The following is a 9,354-nucleotide window of genomic DNA, read 5'->3' on the forward strand; positions in this document are numbered from 1 at the left end:
CCCATGTGATATTGAAAAGTTATTTCACCTTCCCAAACTTTTATTTTCATATCCATTAAATAGGAGGCTGTTGATGGGTGGGGCTGTGTTCCCTCCCTGCTATTTACCTGGGACCAAACTATGGTGGAGGTAATGAAGATAATGGCGACCTCCTTCAGAAGGTCCCATGCATGCACTGCTGCACTCAGTACCCTCAACCCTGTAGCAGGCCACCGTCAACCCATGCTTCCACCAGAGTCTCCTGGACACTTATGGGCAAGGCTGGGTCAGTCTCTTGTGGGGTCACTGCTCCTTTTTCCTGGGTCTTGGTGCACACAAGGCTCTGTCTGTGCCCTCAAAGAGTCTGTTTCCCAGTCCTTCAGACTTAGATTGAAGAAAGATGTCAGTCCTTCAGACTTAGACTGAAGAAAGTAGGGAAAACCACTAGACCATTCAGATATGACCTAAATCAAATCCCTTACAATTATACAGTGGAAGTGAGAAATAGATTCAAGGAATTAGATCTGATAGACAGAGTGCCTTAAGAAATATGGATGAAGATTCATGACATGGTACAGGAGGCAGGGATCAAGAACATCCCCAAGAAAAAGAAATGCAAAAAGGCAAAATGGTTGTCACAGCTATTTCACAAATAGCTGTAAAAAGAAGAGAAGTGAAAGACAAAGGAGAAAAGGAAAGATATACCCACTTGAATGCAGAGTTTCAAACAATAGCAAGGAGAAATAAGAAAGTCTTCCTCAGTGATCAATGAAAAGAAATAGAGTAAAACAATAGAATGGGAAAGACTAGAGATCTCTTCAAGAAAATTAGAGATACCAAGGGAACATTTCATGCAAAGACGGGCACAATAAAGGACAGCAATGGTATGGACCTAACAGAAGCAGAAGATATTAAGAAGAGGTAGCAAGAATACACAGAAGAACAATACAAAAAAGATCCTTATGACCCAGATACTCATGATGGTGTGATCACTTACCTAGTCAGACATCCTGGAAAGCGAGTCAAATGGGCTTTAGGAAGCATCACTACAAACAAAGCTAGTGGAGGTGATAGAACTCCAGCTGAGCTATTTCAAATCCTAAAAGATGATGCTGTGAAAGTGCTGCACTGAATATGCCAGCAAATTTGGAAAACTCAGCAGTGGCCACAGGACTGGAAAAGGTCAGTTTTAATTCCAGTTCCAAAGAAGGGCAATGACAAAGAATGCCTACACTCTAGTAAAATAATACTCAAAATTGTCCAAGCCAGGTATGTGAACCATGAATTTCCAGATGTTCAAGCTGGTTTTAGAAAAGGCAGAGGAGCCAGAGATCAAATTGCCAACATCCATTGGATCATTATAAAAGCAAGAGAGTTCCAGAAAAACATCTACTTCTGCTTTTTTGACTACGCCAAAGCCTTTGACTTTTTGGATCACAACAAACTGTGTAAAATTCTTAAAGAGATGGGAATAAAAGACCACCTAGCTTGCCTCTTGAGAAATCTGTATGCAGGTCAGGAAACAACAGTTAAAACTGGACATGAAACAACAGACTGGTTCCAAATAGGAAAAGGAGTATGTCAAAGCTGTATATTGTCACCCTGCTTATTTAACTTACATGCAGAGTACATCATGAGGAATGCTTATCTGGATGAAGCACAAGCTGGAATCAAGATTTCTGGGAGAAATATCAGTAGCCTCAGATATGAAGATGACACCACCCTTATGGCAGAAAGTGAAAAAGAACTAAAGAGCCTCTTGATGAAAGTGAAAGAGGAGAATGAAAAAGTTGGCTTAAAACTCAACATTCAGAAAGGTAAAATCATGGCATCTGGTCCCATTACTTCATGGCAAATAGATGGGGAAACAGTGGAAACACTGACAGACTTTATTTTGGGGGGGCTCCAAAATCACTGGATATGGTGACTTCAGCCATGAAATTAAAAGACGCTTGCTCCTGGGAAGAAAAGTTACGACCAAACTAGACAGCATATTAAAAAGCAGAGATGTTACTTTGCCAACAAATGTTTGTCTACTCAAGGCTATGGTTTTTCCAGTAGTCATGTATGGATATGAGAGTTGGACTATAAAGAAAGTTGAGTGCCAAGGAATTGATGCTTTTGAACTGTGGTGTTGGAGAAGAGTCTTGAGAATCCCTTGGACAGCAAGGAGATCCAACCAGTTCATCCTAAAGGAAATCAGTCCTGAATATTCATTAGAAGGAGTGATGCTGACGTTGAAATTCCACACTTTGGCCACATAATGTGAAGAACTGACTCATCTGAAAAGATGCTAATGCTGGAAAAGATTGAAGGCAGGAGGAGAAGGAGAGAACAACCAAGGATGAGATGGTTGGATGGCATCACCGACTCAGTGGACATGAGCTTGAATAAACTCCAGGAGTTGATGTTGAACCAGGAAGCCTGGCATGCTGCAGTCCACGGGATAACAAAGAGTTGGACACAATTGAGCAAATGAACTGAACTGAAATAGGATGCTAATATTAAACAATTGCTCAGCTTCCAGTCTGTTTTAATCTAAAAGAACTCCTTTGGTTTGTCCACCTATGTCATTCTCCCTCTCCACTGCCTTCAGTCCCCTGGAACTCTGTCATTACCTCTTCCCACTGTCTCACTTGGCCCTCTTTCTTATCTCATTCTTCTTACCTAGACTCTTTAATTCCACATTATGGTTTCTGAGAGTGGGTATGTGTTGATCATACAGCTTTTCTATATTTGATTCTGGAACCCAAATCCCAGAATTAAATATGATAAATAGTTTATATTCTGAACAAAATTCTCTACACCATAGGAATTTCTGAGGTTGAAAATTATATTTACTACTGGTTTATGATCTTCCCTTCAGTCACTCTTCACCTCTAGCATTTTCAGTAACTAATCTTCATGAGACATGTAAACAGGAGTTATGATATGTGCAGCTTTACCTAAGTCTAAGATAGCTTTTTTTAGTAGGCTCATTAGAAGTAGAACTTCCTTCTCCTTTCATAATATCTCATAATCTCTACCTACATTTTGCTCTTTCCTATCAACAAATAATAGCTCCATCCTTCACCATTCCCCCGAGCTTGCTCAAACTCATATCCATTGAGTTGGAGATGCCACCTGAACATCTCATCCTCTGTCACCCCCTTCTCCTCCTGCCCTCAATCTTTCCCAGCATTGGAGTCTTTTCTAAAGACTCAGCTCTTCATATCAGGTAGCCACAATATTGGATCTTCAGCTTCAGCAACAGTCCTCCCAATGAATATTCAGGATTGACTTCCTTTAAGATTAACCGGTTTGATCTCCTTGTTGTCCAAGGGACTCTCAAGACTCTTCTCCAAGAGCACAGTTCAAAAGCATCAATTCTACAGCACTCAGCCTTCTTTATGGTTCAATTCTCACATCCAAACATGACTTCTGAAAAATCATAGCTTTGACTCTATGGACCTTTGTTGGTAAAGTAATGTCTCTGCTTTTTAATACATTGTATAGGGTTGTCAAAGCTTTTCTTCCAAGAAGCAAGCGTCTTTTAATTTCATGGCTGCAGTCACCCTCTGCAGTGATTTTGGAGCCCCCCAAAATAAAGTCTGTCAGTATTTCCACTGTTTCCCCATCTATTTGCTGTCAAATGATGGGACCGGATGCCATGATCTTATTTCTCTGAATGTTGAGCTTTAAGCCAACTTTTTCACTCTCTTCTTTCACTTTCATCAAGAGGCTTTTCAGTTCTTTTTCACTTTCTGCCATAAGGGTGACGTTATCTGCATATCTGAGGTTATTGATATTTCTCCCAGCAGTCTTGATTCAAACTCGTGCTCATCCAGCCCAGCATTTCTCATGATGTACTCTGCATATAAGTTAAATAAGCATATAAGTTAAATAAGGTGACAATATTCAGCCTTGTCGCACTTTTTTCCCCCAATTTTGAACCAGTTTTTTACTCTTTGTCTGGTTCTAACTGCTGCTTCTTGACCTGCATACAGGTTTCTCAGGAGGCAGGTCAGGTGGTCTGCTATTCCCATCTCTTGAGGAACTTTCCACATTTTGTTCTACTCCACACAGCCAAAGGCTTTAGCATAGGTAATGAAGCAGAAGTGGGTATTTTTCTGGAATTCTCTTGCTTTTCTATGATTCAATGGATGTTGGCAATTTGATCTCTGGTTCCTCTGCCTTTTCTAAATCCAGCTTTTACATCTGGAAGTTCTAGGTCCACATACTGTTGAAACTTAGCTTGGAGAATTTTGAGCATGACCTTGATAGCATGAGAAATGACTGCAATTGTAAGTAGTTTGAAATTCTTTGGAATTGCCCTTCTTTGGGATTGGAATGAAAACTGACATTTTCCAGGCCTGTAGCCAGTGCTGAGTTTTCCAAATTTGCTGGCATATTCAGTGCAGCACTTTCACAACATCATCTTTTATGATTTGAAATAGCTCAGCTAGAATTCCATCACCTCCACTAGCTTTGTTCGTTGTGCTGTTTCCTAAGGCTCACTAGACTTCTCACTCCAGGATGTCTGGTTGTAGGTGACTGATCACACCTTTTGGTTATCCAGATCATTTTTGTATAGTTCTTCTGTTATTCTTGCCACTTTTCTTAATATCTTCTGTTTCTGTTAGGTCCATACCATTTCTGTCCTTTATTGTGCCCACCTTTGCATGAAATGTTCCCTTGGTATTTTTATTTTCTTGAAGAGAACTCTAATCTTTCCCATTCTATTTTTTCCCTCTATGTCTTTGCATTGTTCACTTAGAAATGTTTTGTTATTTCTCCTTGCTCTTCTTTAGAACTCTCCATTCAGATGGGTATATCTTTCCTTTTCTCCTTTGCCTTTCACTTCTCTTCTTTCCTCAGCTATTTGTAAGGCTTTCTCAGACAACCATTTTGCCTTTTTGCATTTCTTTTTCCTGGGCATGGTTTTGATCACTGCCTCCTGTAAATGTTACAAACCTCTGTCCATAGTTCCTCAGGCACTCTATCTGTCAAATCTAATCCTTTGAATCTATTTCTCACTTCCACTGTATAATTGTAAGGGAATCGATTTAGGTCATACCTGAATGACCTAGTGGTTTTCCCTACTTTCTTCGATTTAAGTCTGATAGTTGCAATAAGGAGTTCATGATCTGAGCCACAGTCAGATCCCAGTCTTCTTTTTTTCTGACTGTATAGAGTTTCTCCATCTTTGGCTGCAAATAATATGATCAATCTGATTTCAATATTGACCATCTGATGATGTCCATGTGTAAAGTCATCCCTTTTGTTGTTGGAAGTGTTTCTATGCTATGACCAGTGCATTCTCTGGGCAAAATGTTGTTAGCCTTTACCCTGCTCCATTTTGGACTCCAAAGCCAAATTTGCCTGTTACACCAAGTATCTCACAACTTCCTACTTTTGCATTCCAGTCTCCTATGATAAAAAGGACATCTTTTTTGGTGTTAGTTCTAGAAGTTCTTGTAGGTCTTAGAACTATTCAACTTCAGTTTCTTTAGCATTAGTGGTTGAGGCATAGACTTGGATTACTATGATACTGAATATTCTGTCATTTTTGAGATTGCACCCATATACTGCATTTCAAACTCTTTTGTTGACTATGAGGGTTACTCCATTTCATCTAAGGGATTCTTGCCCACATTCTTGCCCATTTGAATTAAATTCGCTCTTTCCAGTCCATTTTAGTTCACTGATTTCTAAAATGTCAATGTTCACTCACCATCTCCTGTTTGACCACTTCCAATTTATCTTGATTCATGGACCTAACATTCCAGGTTCCTATGCAGTATTGCTCTTTACAGCATCAGACTTTAATTTCACCACCAAACACATTCACAGCTGGACTTTTTTTTTTTTTTTTTTCCACTTTGGGCCATACTTTTCATTCCTTCTGGAGCTACATCTCTACTCTTCTCCAGTAGTATATTGGGCACCTACTGTCCTGTGGACTTCATCTTTCAATGTCATATCTTTTTATCTTTTCATATTGTCCACGGGGTCCTCAAGACAAGAATCCTGAAGTGATTTGCCATTCCCTTCCCCAATGGACAACATTTTGTCAGAACTCCCCACCATCCGTCTTGGGTGGCCCCACATGGCATGCCTCATAGTTTCATTGAGTTAGACAAAACTGTGATCCACGTGATCAGTTTGGTTTTCTGTGATTGTGGTTTGCATTCTATCTGCCCTCTGATGGATAAGGATAAATGCTTGTGGAAGCTTCCTGGTGGGAGATAGTGACCGTGGTGAAAACTGTGTCTTGCTCTGATGCGCAAGGTCATGCTCAGCAAATCTTTAATCCAATTTTCTGCTGATGGGTGGACCTAAGGCCAAACTCTGGTAGGGGTAATGGCAACCTCCTCCAGGACTTATGCCAGCATGCTGCATATCCCAGGACTATTGCACTCAGTGTCTCTGGCTTGGGGCAGGCCAATGTGGACCCACACCTCTGCCAGAGACTCCCATATACTCACAGGCAAGTCTGGATCAGTCTCTTGTGGGATCAGTGCTCTTTTCTCCTGGGTCCTGGTGCACACAATGTTTTGTTTGTGCCTTCCAAGAGTCTGTTTACCCAGTCCTGTGGGAGTTCTGTAATCAAATCCCACTGGCCTTCAAAGGTATATTCCCTGGGGGTTCTTAGCTGCTCTGCCAGATCCCCAGGTTGGGAAATTTCTTGTGGGCCCCAGAACTTTCACAGTGAGAAAGAACTGTTGTTAAATTTGTTATACCATAACTCCTTTGATTCTCCAGTTTGTGGGTCGTATGCTCAGTTGCTCTATTCAGTTCAGTCACAATCATGTTCAGCTCTTTGCAAACCCATGAACTGCAGCACATCAGACTTCCCTGTCCATCACCAACTCCTGGAGCTTACTCAAACTCATGTTCATGAAGTCAGTGATAGCATCCAACCATCTTATCCTTTATTGTCCCCTTCTCCTCCTGACTTCAATCTTTCCCAGCTTCAGGGTCTTTTCACATGAGTCAGTTCTTCACATCAGGTGGCCAAAGTATTGGAGCTTCAGCTTTGGCATCAGTCCTTCCAGTGAATATTCAGGACTGATTTCCTTTAGGATTGACTGGTTTGATTTCCTTGCAGTCCAAGAAACTCAAGAGTCTTCTCCAACACCACAGTTCAAAAGTATCAATTCTTTGGTGCTCAGTTTTCTTTATAGTCCAGCTTTGACATCCTTATATGACTACTAGAAAAATCACTGCTTTGAATAGATGCACCTTTGTCAGCAAAGTAATGTCTCTGCTTTTTAATATGCTGTCTAGGCTGGTCACAGGATTTCTTACAAGGAGCAAGTGTTTTAATTTCATGGTTGAAATCACCATCTGCAGTGATTATGGAGCCCAAGAAAATAGTCTCTCACTGTTTCTATTATTTCCTCATCTATTTGCCATGAAGCGATGGGACCAGATGCCATGATCTTTGTTTTCTGAATGTTGAGTCTTAAGCCAACTTTTTCACTCTCCTCTTTCACTTTCGTCAATAGGCTTTTTAGTTCCTCTTCAACTTCTTCCTTAAGGGTGGTGTCATCTGCATATCTGAGGCTCTGTAGTGTGGCTAATGGTGATCTCCTCCAAGAAGACTTATGCCACACACTGCAACTCCCAGGACTGCTGCTGCCAAAGTCCTTGTCACCATGACAGGCCACTACTTACCCCCACTACCTCCACAGGAGACACTCAAATACTGAAAGGCAGGTCTGGCTCAGTCAGCTGTGCAGGTCACTGTCCCTGCCCTAGATCCTGGTGCACACAGGTTTCCTTTGCATGCTCCAAGTGTCTCTGGAGGGGAGGAGGTTTAAATGCAATTGTCTCACTCTTGCCGTCTTGTTTCAGATTCTCCTTTGCCCTTGGACATGAGGTATCTCTTTTTTGTGGGATCCAATATTCTGTCTATGCTTTTTCAGCAGCTCGTTGAAATATTGGTGTTCTTGACAGAGAAGATAAATGTGCATTCTTCTACTCCGCCATCTTATGGGTATGAGATGGCAAATAGAAAGGGAAATAGAAATGGAAACAGTGAGATATTTTTGTGTGTGTGCTCCAAAATTGCTGCATACTGTGACTGCAGCCATGAAATTAAAAGGTGCTTGCTCCTTTGAAGGAAAGCTATGACAGGCTTGTACAGCATATTACAAAAAAAAAGAGATATCACTTTGCCAACTAAGGTCCACATAGTCAAAGCTTTGGTTTTTCCAGTAGTCACGTACAGATAAAAGAGTTGGACCACAAAGAAGGTTGAGCATCAAAGAATTGACGCTTTTGAATTGTGGTGTTGGAGAAGACTCTTGAGAGTTCCTTGGACTACAAGGAGATCAAGCCAGTCAATCATAAAGGATATTCACCCTGAATATTCATTAAGAGGAAAGATGCTGAATCTGATCGTCTGATAATTTGACCACATAATGTGAAGACCTGATGCACTGGAAAAAAAAAAAAAAAAAACCCTGATGATGGGAAAGATTGAAGGCAAAAGGAGAGGAGGCAGCAGAGGATGAGATGGTTAGATAATATCATCAACTCAATGGACATGAATGTGACCAAAATTCAGGAAATAGTGAAGTAGAGGGAAGACTGGCATGCTGTAAGTCCCTGGGATTACAAGAAGTCAGACACGATTGAGTGACTGAACAACAACAAATGCTAGCCATTGTTTCTTGAGGCTCACCTGCCCCAACTGTGACATGGGAGCCTTTTCACACCAGTCATTTGTGAATCCTTTCAACACACCTTTATCATTGAGCTTCCCTTTACCTTATGGCATGCAGAGTTCCCAATAATAGCAAGGAGAGATAAGAAAGCCTTCCTCAGCGATCAAAGTAAAGAAATAGAGGAAAACAGTAGAATGGGAAAGACTAGAGCTCACTTCAAGAAAATTAGAGATACCAAGGGAACACTTCATGCAAAGATGGGCTTGATAAAAGACAGAAATTGTATGGATCTAACAGAAGCAGAAGATATTAAGAAGAGGTGGCACAAATACACAGAAGAACTGTACAAAAAGGATCTTCACAACCAAGATAATCAAGATGGTATGATCACTCACCTAGAGCCAGACATCCTGGAATATGAAGTCAAGTGGGCCTTGGAAAGCATCACTACGAACAAAGCTAGTGGAGGTGATGGAATTCCAGTTGAGCTATTTCAAGTCCTGAAAGATGATGCTGTGAAAGTGCTACACTCAATATGCCAGCAAATTTGGAAAATTCATCAGTGGTCACAGCACTGGAAAAAGTCAGTTTTCATTCCAATCCCTAAGAAAGGCAATACCAAAGAATGCTCAAACTACCACACAATGCACTCATCTCACATGCTATCAAAGTAATGCTCAAATTTCACCAAGCCAGGCTTCAGGAATATGTGAACCATGAA

This window comes from Bos indicus x Bos taurus, chromosome 3, assembly GCF_003369695.1.
Source record: "Bos indicus x Bos taurus breed Angus x Brahman F1 hybrid chromosome 3, Bos_hybrid_MaternalHap_v2.0, whole genome shotgun sequence".
NCBI lineage: Eukaryota > Metazoa > Chordata > Mammalia > Artiodactyla > Bovidae > Bos > Bos indicus x Bos taurus.